Raw genomic sequence first — 13,118 nt, forward strand, 5'->3', positions numbered from 1 at the left:
AGTATGTAATATACCTAAGGTACTTAAGACACACGTTTAAATATAATGGAAGTCACCAGTAACGGCAACCATTATTATAAAAATATAAAATTATCACGAGATCTTGTTAATCATCATTGTTATTAAACATTAGAAGAAACGTTATCAATGTTAGCATTCGAGATTCAAGATAGGTGTAGTAGATAATTATATATGAGTAAGCAAATAACATTCAAGTAAAATTTTCATTTATTACCCGCCTCGTGATATAGGCAACTGGAATAGCTCTATCATCACATCTACAATATATAAGAACTTCATTTAAATAATAAACGAGTTCGGTCTTTCGCTATACATTTAAATAAATTCCATGCAAATATTTTGAGTCACGGTGGAAACAAAATAAATTTAGTTATAATATAAATGTTCAATGAACGATAAAGATGAATTAGTTTTCTTGTTTGTTAACTAACTAATAACTAGTTCGTAAGAGTTTATAAGGTACTACAGAATGATCGAATAATAAGAGAATGTAACTAAAAAATTCGAACAAACGACGAAAATGATCAGAATTTACTGAAGAACAACGTATTAATGAAATTGTTAATATATAAACGTATTTTTGTTTCTTTTTGCTTGTACAATACAGAATTCTATTAAAATTGGCGAAAATGTTTTTCTTACACATAAAAAATTACGCCCTATTCTCCTTTACTTTGCAGGTGGTCAATAAGTGCTGGCAAATGTATGTAGGTAGGTAAATATTTCTATTGAATATCCCTCTCTAAATTCTATCACTCGCGATTACTGGCGATATGATAACGTAATCGCTCGAAAATTTTACTATCGAAAATTTAATTTTATTTATTGGAAGAGATTCTAATTAAAGCCTGTGATGTTTTATGATAATAAGTTCAATAACGTATTAATTGTATAGGGTTATTTTGCGTATATAGCGCTGATAGTGGATGGAGCTATTTGACGGAGGACGATACAAATAAAACTTTGAAAGCGGGAGGTAGAACAGGCCATTAGGACCTGTTTCTTCTCAATGAATAAACTGCAACTTTAATATTCATATATACGAATAGAAATATCTCATAAAAATAGTAGAGTTCGATAGAAAAAAAGAATAATCATTTGACTAAATTTGACAAACCAGTTTGTTTTTAGTTATCTTTAGCACTCCAAATTCATTTTCTTAAAAAACTCATGATTTCATGATTCCGCATAAAATTAAAATTTTATTTTTATAATATTAAAATTTTACCCAAGCTTTTGTGATGTAAGTATTATGGTTGTAAGTTTATTAGCACTTTTAGTGAGTAACTAACATAATGCAATTCAATTATTAACATTTAATAATAATAATAATAACAATAATAATATTCTTTATTGCACACCATTAAAAGATACAAACAAAAGTAGTACAGTTATAGGAAGATGTACAAAGGCGGTCTTATCGCTAAAAGAGCGATTTCTTCCAGACAACCTTTGGGTATAGGACAGCGCAAAGAAAAGCGGTTAGAAAGTAAGTGCACAAAATTTGTAATTGTTATAGAAATTAGAATACATTACAATATAATATAAAATTATACATATAAATATACATACATATGCATACACGCTTACATACATTCACATATATACATATACTCATATATATAAATATAAACAATTCATACATATTATTTATGTCATCCAAAGGTGAAAAGACAATCATGGCGAATTTAGCGACAAATAGTGAGCCTTAAAGACACTTTTTGAAACTAAAGACTGATTGAGCTTTTATTTATTTTATTAATTTCAAGTCTAATTTTTTTTTTCAAAAAAGCTGCCAACAGCTATAAAGACCCCATGATACTATATCTAACTATGATTGTTTTTGTAGTTACGCGGTATTTCAATATCACCGACGATATCTATTTAAATTCATACAAAAATCTTTTTTATACTGACGAGGACCGTTAACGTGTAAAGTACATGCGTATTATTGTACTAAAGCAAGGTACGAAAAACACGATGGAATAAATTACGCACGAATGATTAATGAACTTATCAATATCAGTCTAAGTTTAACTTTCACGGCCACTAATAATTCTTTACTTATACGGAACGCCCGTCATCGCCCTTTATCAGTCAAATTATGTGAATCTCAAAACGACAATTGCGGTTAGTTCCGTATGAGTAAGGGAATCCAATATCAGTGTCTACTCACAATTTCAATGTCATTAGGGTCGAAGTTGGCAAAACGCTGTCGATCGCGCCGCGCTCATTTCACCTAGGGCAGAAACACAACTTGTTGAATTACTAATCTACTTTACGATCTACCTACTTAGGGGTGTAGATGTCGTGTCTAGTCTATTTATATCAGGGATATTCCGGTATGGGTTATTTACCTTTATAAAACGGTACATATCGAATCAAAATAACGGTAAGAGAATCATTCGGTAACCGAATCATATCGGTAATACAGTATCGAAATAAACCGGTAGTAGGCATAACGTTCGCGTCGTAAGTTTAAGCGGGCAATTCCCGTTCTTGTAGCTGCGCTGCGCTAGCTCGGATTGCGGTCCGAACGTACACCATATCTTTATCTCACTCGCTCCCGTGTGTTGCGTGATTTTACTTAAAACTTATTTATTTGTGATAGACGACAGGCCCCGGGCGTGGCGCGAGCAAGTTTTCATCTCTTTTTCGCGTTAATGTTTATATTGCATATAACGAATAATTCAAAACAAAAAACTTAATTACTTGCACAGTTAAAGAAGCCAGTCTTATGAAAAACCAAGCATTATCAATAAAAGCAAAGGAACATTACAGATTCTTCATTTTAAACGATGGCTCACAGATTTTGTCACCCTCTGTTACTTCTCCGAATCATTTAAAACCGAAATACATAACGTTATATTTCGGTATTACAGTTTAATCGGTAACCGTTTTATTACGGTTTTGGAACCGAAATAAAACGGTAACCTTTTCAATCGGTATCCGATTCATACGGTAACCGTTTCAAACGGTTACCTTTATGAATCGGTTTGGCGAACCCTGATTTATATCGCGTTAAGTTTATTGATGCGATACGATTATCATTCCTTTGATGTTGTGTATAATTACCGACTATTGAATTTTTTTTTATTTACAAGCTGATTCATCATTGATATATATGTTCAAAAGACAACAATATTACATTTATTGCTACTTTTTTTCGAAAAACTTTTTTCAATTTAAAATTAAACATTAACAAACAATTTTCTAACTCTGTCACTGTTTCGTTTCATAGATAAACTAAGCTTTAGCTTAGTCACTAAGCTTTTGACGGTCATTATTTTTATTACTAATACTTCAATGGTCTATACACTAACTACAATTAGTATAATAAATGTTTAAATTTAGCAATTTAAGAACGAAATTTACCTGCACTAGCTTAGACTTGTATACAATTAGAATTTATTTAATACATTAATCTATAATATTTCATAAGAATTAATATAAAAAAAGCTAATATTAAACAATTTATACAATTAAAAGCAGTCTAATAGTGATACTATGATGACATTACCTACATAATATGTAGTAACAAGATTTTAAATGTGTCGATAAATTTATATTTTCTTTTAATACACTTTAAAAGATAAACAATAAATATGATAAATTTATCGCTTGATATAATAATAAATTGTAAGACGGGTGAGATTTGACAGACTGGGCTGAGAGAGCTGTATTATTGTTATTCAATCAGATTTGTATCTATTTTGTACTACTTTAGTACTTTTTGGCTACGTCTTATATCTCAGAGGGGAAGACGAACGCAGCTGTAATCACAGTTTATACAATTATGGCTGCCGACGTTAACCTGTATTTGTTTTTGTTTGAACTATAAATAAATACTTGAAATATTGTAAGTGTTGTGTTAAAAGAAGTGAATAAATAAAAATTATAATTATGTTTATTATATTTATAATCAATCAATGTACCTACCTACTTATTTAAGTAAATTTAATAATCAATCAACCTAAGTACTTGATTATAATGAAACTTGTACATGTACTTTCTCGGATTTTATCGCGGTTTATTAAGTTTTTTAGATGCCCGACGTTTAGGATACTTTACAGCAACCCTGGCCACGGGAGGACTTGATGTTTGCAAATACTTAGAAAACTGTAATTCAGTAGTTTTAAGTAAACCTTAACGTAAATTAAGTGCAAAATAAGATTGTAAATATTAATTTGAAGTTGTTTTTTGTGTCGTAATAGAACGCTACTAAGGCTATTTACGCCAGTAAAATATTAAAAGAAACTTTTGTGATATGAATTATTAAATAAGATATGTGTATCTGTATATAACATTTAAGTGAGAACGTACTTCTCTGTTTTGAAATTTGTCTCCAGCTTCAAACGACCATTATTTAGGTGACGGCGTAAAAAATGGGTTAAATTGCACTGTTTTCCGTACACATTTTTAGCTAATCGCATGTAATTTCATGCTTATTTATCTGTTATAATCACTAAAAACGATTCGCACTGTTTCATTCGTTGTTATTATAATTCTCGGTTCCTATACGTCGTAACGTGACATTCCTTTTTGTAGCAGATAACTTTATATTTAGTTTTCTAACTAAACTTAATGAACCTAAAACAGTCCTAATGCTGAGTAAGGGTCTGTTTTCCTTATAGGAGAAAGGTCGGAGCTTAATATACGACTCTGCTCTACTCTGTGATTGGCGTATTATCAATGTGTGTAAAATAAAGTAACTTTGTAGACAGAAATGCATCACACAATCGACGTAAGAGTTGAAAGTGGTCATCGTTACTATAGCCAGCAATGTATATTTCGCCTATATTTATATTACATTTTCCAGGTCGTTATTATGTATTTGTTTACGCACAAAACGAACTGTTCGAGGAATCAATTAACCGTTACTGTCATTATCTCCGAGTCGTGTACGTGTAACTCGACGACGACCTTGCACCGAACTAATTACACGTTTTCTCACGTTACTATAGCGTGCTCTTTATCTTTATACGTGGACGTATAGAAATCTATTTCTTTTTTGCTGTTAAAATACTTTTCTCCGTTTAGAATAACGATTCATATTTGTTACGATAAACAAAAAAAAACTATTAATTATATAAATTCTATTTAAAACTAGACTACCGATTAATCATAACCTATTATAATATTTTTGTTACTTTGTCATAATGATTAAGGAAAAATAAACACAAGTATAATAACAAATTTACTAGGGCGAGGTTATAAATATTACTGACGATATAATTAAAATTTATTCGACTATCAGTACTCTCCAACACGGACAAATTAAAGATCCGTAATTCTATTTCGGGTATTAAAAATAATGATTATATTTAAAATATATTGATACAGAGGTCATCGATTAATCGCAGAAGTGGTTAATGCTTTATATAAACATATGAACAATTCATTCAATTTATTTATGCGTATGATGTGGCGTAGCGTGATAAAAACGAGGGGTAATCAATCATTCGCGTGAACACGGTATATGTATAAAGTATACATATAAATAAGTAATAAAGTGAGAAGAAAATCGCATAGTTTGATACTAATTATAACAAAGATACTATTCCTTTTTAGTTAGAAGTGTAATATTACGTATAAATGTGTTCTACTTTATCCACGGGGAAAGCAAATGGATAATTTATATTTTTTTTCTCGTAAAAACACAAATTATTGTTGCTATCTTTGCTGTTAAATTTTATACTAATTGAGTTGAGACGTTTTGACTGGGCACCGTTATAAATTTTTCGTGTTGTGAGTTGTATTACTCATTATATTCTTTAAAAAAAAAATACAAAAGTATCGACATATATTTTTTTCAGAAAGTTATTTTCAATTCAGTATTAAGTGCTATAAAAATATCAGATTGATCGCGAGAATTGATTATTAATCATACATTCAATCTATCCAATAGTAGACTGCTTTGACAAAATTAACAAGAAGATTGATTGACAGATTGTCAATTGCTATATATATATTTTTAGCTAACAATTACAGAACATATTTTAATGGAAATTCGATAACTTTGATAAATTTTATTTACGTACATAACATTACGATAAGATTACATCAATAAATGAAAAAAAAATATCCATTAAACAATTAAAAAATAAACGCATTGATAAATACCTAGTTTTTATTACCATTAAATAATAAGTACCATTATATGTATAAAATTAATTATTATCTTTAATGTACTATTATGCGAAATACTTTACATTCAATCAACTTCTGTAAAACCCTTTACAAAACTTCTATAACAGTCCGCGTATAGAGAGACAGGGAAATTGGTTTTTTTTCTCTTTTTAATGTTCTTAGTTTTCCTTGATTTCTAATAATAATGTACTATTACGCTTAGTATTAAAACATTCACAATCTCACAACATTCGCTTTTTCAAATAATAATAAATTCTAAAGGTACGTTTGAGCTCGTGTAACAACAAATAAGCTATTTGAGTTATTATAATATTCACAAAGAGTACCCTAACATTTTAGCATATAAAATAAAAATGTTAAGAATCACGGCGGAATAGTCGTGAATAAAATGCGAAGATCCCGCAAGAACATCAATTTCTCGAAAATAGGTCACCTTTATACAGAATTTAAGACGGAAGACATATTCCGTAAAGCAGGTTTCAAATTTAAATAATTGTTGCTTTAAGATTATGATAAAATAAAGCGAAATGTAAATAAAGTAAAATGACACAATTTTACACATTTGACAGTAAAAAAAAAAATGGAAACTGAAATAAAGTTTCGTTTGTATTGGAACAACGCAAAAGAATTCGTTTATAATATTTGCGTATGACACTTCGGTGCATTCATTAAAGTCGTATTCCTTTCCGGTAGGTGTGTATACTCGTAGTATCTTTCATGGATATAGTATTAAGACAACACGTAATGGTTTTTTTTTGTACTTTCTAATACAGTTTTTTACGCACAAATAAAATTACTAAAGTTTCTTATATCATATTCTAACACTACGAAATATCTAAAATCGAGCATAATATGTTTAGTGTCTTTCCGTGTGAAATTAAACATTTTATGACAAACAATTAGGCAACGTACTATAAGAATATTTTATTCGTGCGTACAATATTTTCAAGAAACCTTAAAAATAAAACATTCAAAGGTCAAGTGTACGCTAAACGTTATCAAAACCAGATAAACGTATTAATACTAAACCATATTCGTTGAATACATGTGTATCCGTGGTACAAAAAAATCTATGATCTGTAAAAAGTTGTTGACGGAAAATGAGCCGTATTTGTATGGTTTTAGAGTTTATTATATTCGACTTACCAGCGCTGCGCTTGTAACGTAGTCAAGCCGCGATCACCGATCCATCGGCGCACCGGCATTGAGTTGACGCTCGCGTCGGCGCCACTTCGGACGCGCGTACGCAAACACACCACCGTCACTGTTACTATACACGTACACAACACACTGACACGCACACTAACACTACCGCACGCTGAAGCCGGTCACTTGTCACACCTAGAACAAGAAAAATTTAGGTTATATGAAGCCGTCAACGAGTTTATATTTAGACGTTCGCGCGTTTGGAACGGTTGCAACGTTGCATTGTCTCGAAATGTAAGCAAAAAACGATGATCGACGAAATGTTTTTGTCGCCGAGTGACTATTTACGGAGTTATATGTGATCCGCTCTGGACGAGGATATTTAGCATTGTGATTACTATGCAACGTGTTTTACGAGCTCGTTACATTCGCAGTGCTAATTGTAAGAATACCGATGACATCGCACTCCTCGCAGATATCTCTTGCACGCGGCTTCACTGTATAATAATCGCGTTATAAACACGTTTTATAGCTTCATGAAGCGCGAAGTGTAATATGTATGATAACGACTTAAATGTATTTCACACTAAGTCTCATGGTAACAGGTTATTTATATTATTGCACGTTGCTCATAGATAGTGTCGTTTCATTAACCCATAACTATGAATTTCAATATCACATTTCTACAAAATGAAAACAAATAATTAATACACAGCAGTTTGATTGATACATTTTTTTTTATATCACTAGTTCGGCAAACAAGCGTACGGCTCACCTGATGGTAAGAGATTACCGTAGCTTATAGACGCCTGCAACACCAGAAGCATCGCAAGCGCGTTGCCGACCCTATACCCAATAGCTACCAGGAGCTCTGGTCACCTTACTCACCAACAGGAACAAAATACTACTTGAAAACAGTATTATTTAGCTGTGGTCTTCTGTAAGGTAATTGTGAGCTACAATACTACTTATAGTTTTCCTTTCACGTGTCAAAACTGTAAACATGTTAATTTTTTGAAAAATTACGACACTAAGAGCTATAATATTAACGTAACATATTGTTTTCCATAAGGAGAGTAAAAGATGTTAAGTCTAACATGACTCGTAACACCGACCCACATATCGTACGTACAACGGCACTCAAAAAGATTATTTTTATAGCGTTACACGGAGACCGGCGTAATATTTTACGGGCCATAAAGCAGGTGCGGGAGACATTGTAAACTTTATGATTCAGACTCTACCTGCATTGTTTCCGTATGAATACGAGATACCTCTAGCCAGTTGTGCATCGCAGATTCATTCTGTTTAAATAATTATCTGAACGTGCAGTATCTTTCCTTTATCTTTAAAACCTACCTTTACCTAACGTATACTTTACGAAATATTAGGTTCATTACCTATCTTTAATTTTAATTCAATACATACCAATTGTGACGCCGCGTTGGCGCAACAGTCACTGCTATGGATTGCCTGTTGCGCTGGCGGTTGCGGGTTCGATTCCCGCACATGACAAACATTTGTATTGGCCATACAGGTGTTTGCCGTGCTCTGGGTGTTTTTGCAGTCCTTGTGGGTCTTCTCACCGTGCTTCGAAGAGCACGTTAAGCCGTCGGTCCCGGTTGTTATCATGTACACCTGATAGCGATCGTTACTCATAGTAGGGAATATATCCGCCAACCCGCATTGGAGCAGCGTGTTTGTTATTGTATATATAAGTGATGCCAGTTCTGCGGTTTCTATAGTTGTTACCACGCTACGTACTAGATTATAAACTGATGAATATTCAAATCGATTCGTACTGTTTAATTTTGCAAGCAGAGATAACAAAACATTAACGTTTGCTCACACAATGTTATTGAAATTAATTTCGATAATCGGAAAACTTAAACTACAATTGAACAAGTTTATTAATTATCGTGTTTTTATTATTGAAAAAAATTCAAATCTCTCTGAATGTTTTTGGCCTAATTTGCGTTCATAATAAAAATAGCCATAATTTTCTGATTAGTCTTGTTTGTAAATTTAAAAGTTTTAAAATTGTCACAGAAATTTATTTTTATTACGAATTCACGTAAGTAATATGTTATAGTTATCTTCAATTTATAGGAAATACATTTTTACATAATTTTCAGTAAGAAGACTATTTAAAAATACATAAAATATTATATAAAATTTGCAATTTGCTCTAATCTGTCTAAATAACCGTGTCATCCGTGACTGTTGAAAGCTACGTAAATTCCTATATTACGTCACGTCGATAATTCGATGGGTATATACGCGTTTAATAAATACTAACACGGTTTCAAGTTTTAGCCTAGCAGCAACCTAACCCAATAAATACTCGGTAATATTCAAATCAAATGTCATGCTCGAAACCTTTCTGATTACTTATACCATGCAAGTTTAATAAGCAGCAATGTACAATTTTATACGAAAAAAAAACGAGTATATTTTATGTATTACTAAAACATAAATTTAATCTTGTATGTATAGTAAATATACTGTACAATATAGTAGATTGCTAAACCAACATAATTAGACGAGACACGAGATATAATATCAAATCCAAGTTAAATTAACAATGCAGAACTTTGCATTAGCAAACTGCATTAATCATTTTACATAATGGTTTAATATAATACTGCTTTTAGTTAATGTACGCAGTTTTAATATAAGAGTAGCTAGTAAAACAAGTATAGTAAAAAATACAATCGAATTGAGTACCTCCTCCTTTTTGGAAGTCGGTTAAAACATGCATTTAACAGTACACTGCATACAATGTACGAAAACAAACATTTAACTTATGATTTACTTTTAGCTAAATCATTTTAAAAAACTAATAAAAACCAATTCAAAAATTAATTGAGACAAAAAACACCAAACTAAACATATCCACATGATAAAAACTAGATATGTCGGTCACAGCAAACTTTTACTTAGACTCTCAACTACAACATAGCTGGGGACACAAAAAAGCAAGGTGAGTGAATAAATTTCCGCAAAAAGCGACCGACAGACAACTCGGAACTATGTAGCGGCGGGACCGACTCGACAAACTTTTAATTGCAAGGGCTATTGATCGTACGCCAACGGGCGTGCTTTATAAATACTATACTTACAAATTACGACGTTGTATAATTCTATTGTAGGTAACGTTATCATTATTACATTTTAATATTTTGAACCGACTGCGACACAAGATAAAAGAGTAATTTTGCTTGTGCAGAACCGACAAAGGTTTGTAAGTACCAGTTATTTAAAAAGATATATTTGTATAACTTTTAAGACATGTTTAGAAGACATGTAAGACTTGTTATAAATTAACATTATGACACTAATCCTAATGTTGTCTCTTTCTCTCTTATCTAATTAATGTATGTGTTTGAAGGTGACAAATGTTTACATAATTGGACAAAAGCTACCAGTCGTACAAATAATATTATATTAATATGATCAATAGGTATCATCTGTCTGGATGGCACGGCAAATATTTCAAAAATCAAATTTATATAAATTATAGTGCCCAATAAATATCTGTACAAACTATATTTTTAATAGGAACATTGTTACATAATAAAATCGAATCGTTCACAACTGATCTTGCACGAACAAATTAGCAAGAATATATATTATGTTAACCATAATTTTATTACTGACCTTAAACCAAGAATCATCAAAATCTTTATATAACCGAGTAAGTATGGACAAAGAATAATAAAATACTACGACAAAGAAAAGTATACCCATACAAAACAACTGAACAAAAACTAGGCGGCAAAACGAAAAGGTGTAATTGCATAAATTTTCGCAAAAAGCGAGAGGCAGGGCAACAACGCAGCCTGCCTCGGGCAAGTTTTAAAACTACCCACTGACCGAATCCGACTAACGTCTTCAATACTAGAACTTAACGATAAATGTGTTATGAAGAGCAATATACTTTATTGCACTTCACATATATGTATACTTTTTTGAATGAAAAAATATGGACATACAAGTAATTCGTATAAATTGTGTATTACAATGTGCTGTGTGGTTACGGCACTAAAGAATTTAGCCACCCCATCTCTTCCCGTGGGTGTCGTAAGAGGCGACTAAGGGATAGCACAGTTCCACTACCACCTTGGAACTTGAAAGGCCGACCGATGGCGGGATAGCCATCCAACTGCTGGCTTTTTAAATGCACAGACCGAGGACGGGCAGCAGCGTCTTCGGTGCGACAAAGTCAGCCCTGCGGTCACCAACCCGCCTGCCCAGCGTAGTGACTATGGGCAAAAACCCCCATGAGTTCGAACCTAAAAATAAGGCCCTCAGTTCCCGGCAGCCCCACTATTCCCGGCTACGGCAGCGGCCGTGGTAACGGTGGGGTAGAGGGTGCTAAGAATCACCGGGGTACGGGAGGCTGCCATAGAAAAATATTTCTGGCTACGTATAATGGACGCACGCTACGGTTGGACCATCACCTCACCGAACTTGAGGTAGAACTTAGTCACATTAAGTGGAGCATACTGGGGTTGTCTGAAGTCCGAAGAGAGGGAGAGGACACGATGATCCTGGACTCCGGGCACTTGTTCTACTTCCGTGAAGGTGATGGGCTTTCCCAAGGTGGCGTCGGTTTTCTGGTTCACAAGACTCTCACTAACAACGTTGTGGAAGTCAGTAGTGTGTCGACCCGGGTAGCGTACCTTGTACTTAAGCTCACCGACAGGTACTCCCTGAAAGTGATACAGGTATATGCGCCGACCTCGGCACACTCTGACGATGAAGTCGAAGCCTTGTATGAAGATATCACAAGGGCCATACATGGCACTACTTCGACCTTCTACAGCGTTGTTATGGGAGACTTCAACGCTAAAGTGGGAGTACAAGGCCGCGACGGATCGAGCATCGGACCACACGGATTGGGGCACAGGAATCACAGGGGGCAGACGCTTGTCAACTTCCTCGAATCGGAGGGGCTCTTCTTGATGAACTCATTTTTTGAGAAGAAGCCCCAAAGGAGGTGGACATGGCAAAGCCCCGATACTGTGACGAGGAACGAGATAGATTTCATCATAGCGGATAAAAGGCATATATTCAGAGATGTCTCAGTGGTTAACAGGTTTAACACCGGCAGCGACCACCGGCTAGTACGGGGCACTCTGAATATATGTCTCCGAAAGGAGCGGACCCGCTTGATGAAATCTACTCTCCGACCTACGCTGCCCCAAATACTATGTGGCTCCGAGCAGTTTCAGTTGGAACTCCAAAACCGATTCGATTCGCTGGAAACTACTAGCGACGTGGACGAGATAACCGACAACGTGGTGAAGACGGTGTGTACACTGGGTCGCAGGCACTTTCCACCAACAAAGCCAACGAAGCAGTCCAAACTTTCTCCCGAAGCCTTGGATCTGATGCGGCAGAGGCGCGAGTTGCCGGCTGCTTCGCCAGAACAGAGGGCTCTTTCCAAGAGGGTACGGAAAATTATTCGCCGAGACCTCCGCTGCTCAAATACGAGAGAGGTTGCTACTCTGATTGAGCAGAATAGGGGGTCCAAAGTTTTCCAAAGACCATTGGGGAGAAGCCTTCTTGCGAAGCTTAAAACAGCAGATGGCAGAACCGTCTGCTCTCGCCCTCAGGTCCGAGAAGAGGTTGAGAATTTTTATGGACAGCTGTACTCGTCGAGCGCACGCAAGCCTGCGACTTGGGACACCGAAGATCCACGGGCACCATTGTTGCGCCATTATTCGGAGTGTATCCCGGACTTCGAAGAGGATGAGATTGGTGCAGCGCTCGGGCAGCTTAAAAACGGAAGGGCC

Source organism: Melitaea cinxia, chromosome 23 (genome assembly GCF_905220565.1).
Source record: "Melitaea cinxia chromosome 23, ilMelCinx1.1, whole genome shotgun sequence".
NCBI classification, from domain to species: domain Eukaryota; kingdom Metazoa; phylum Arthropoda; class Insecta; order Lepidoptera; family Nymphalidae; genus Melitaea; species Melitaea cinxia.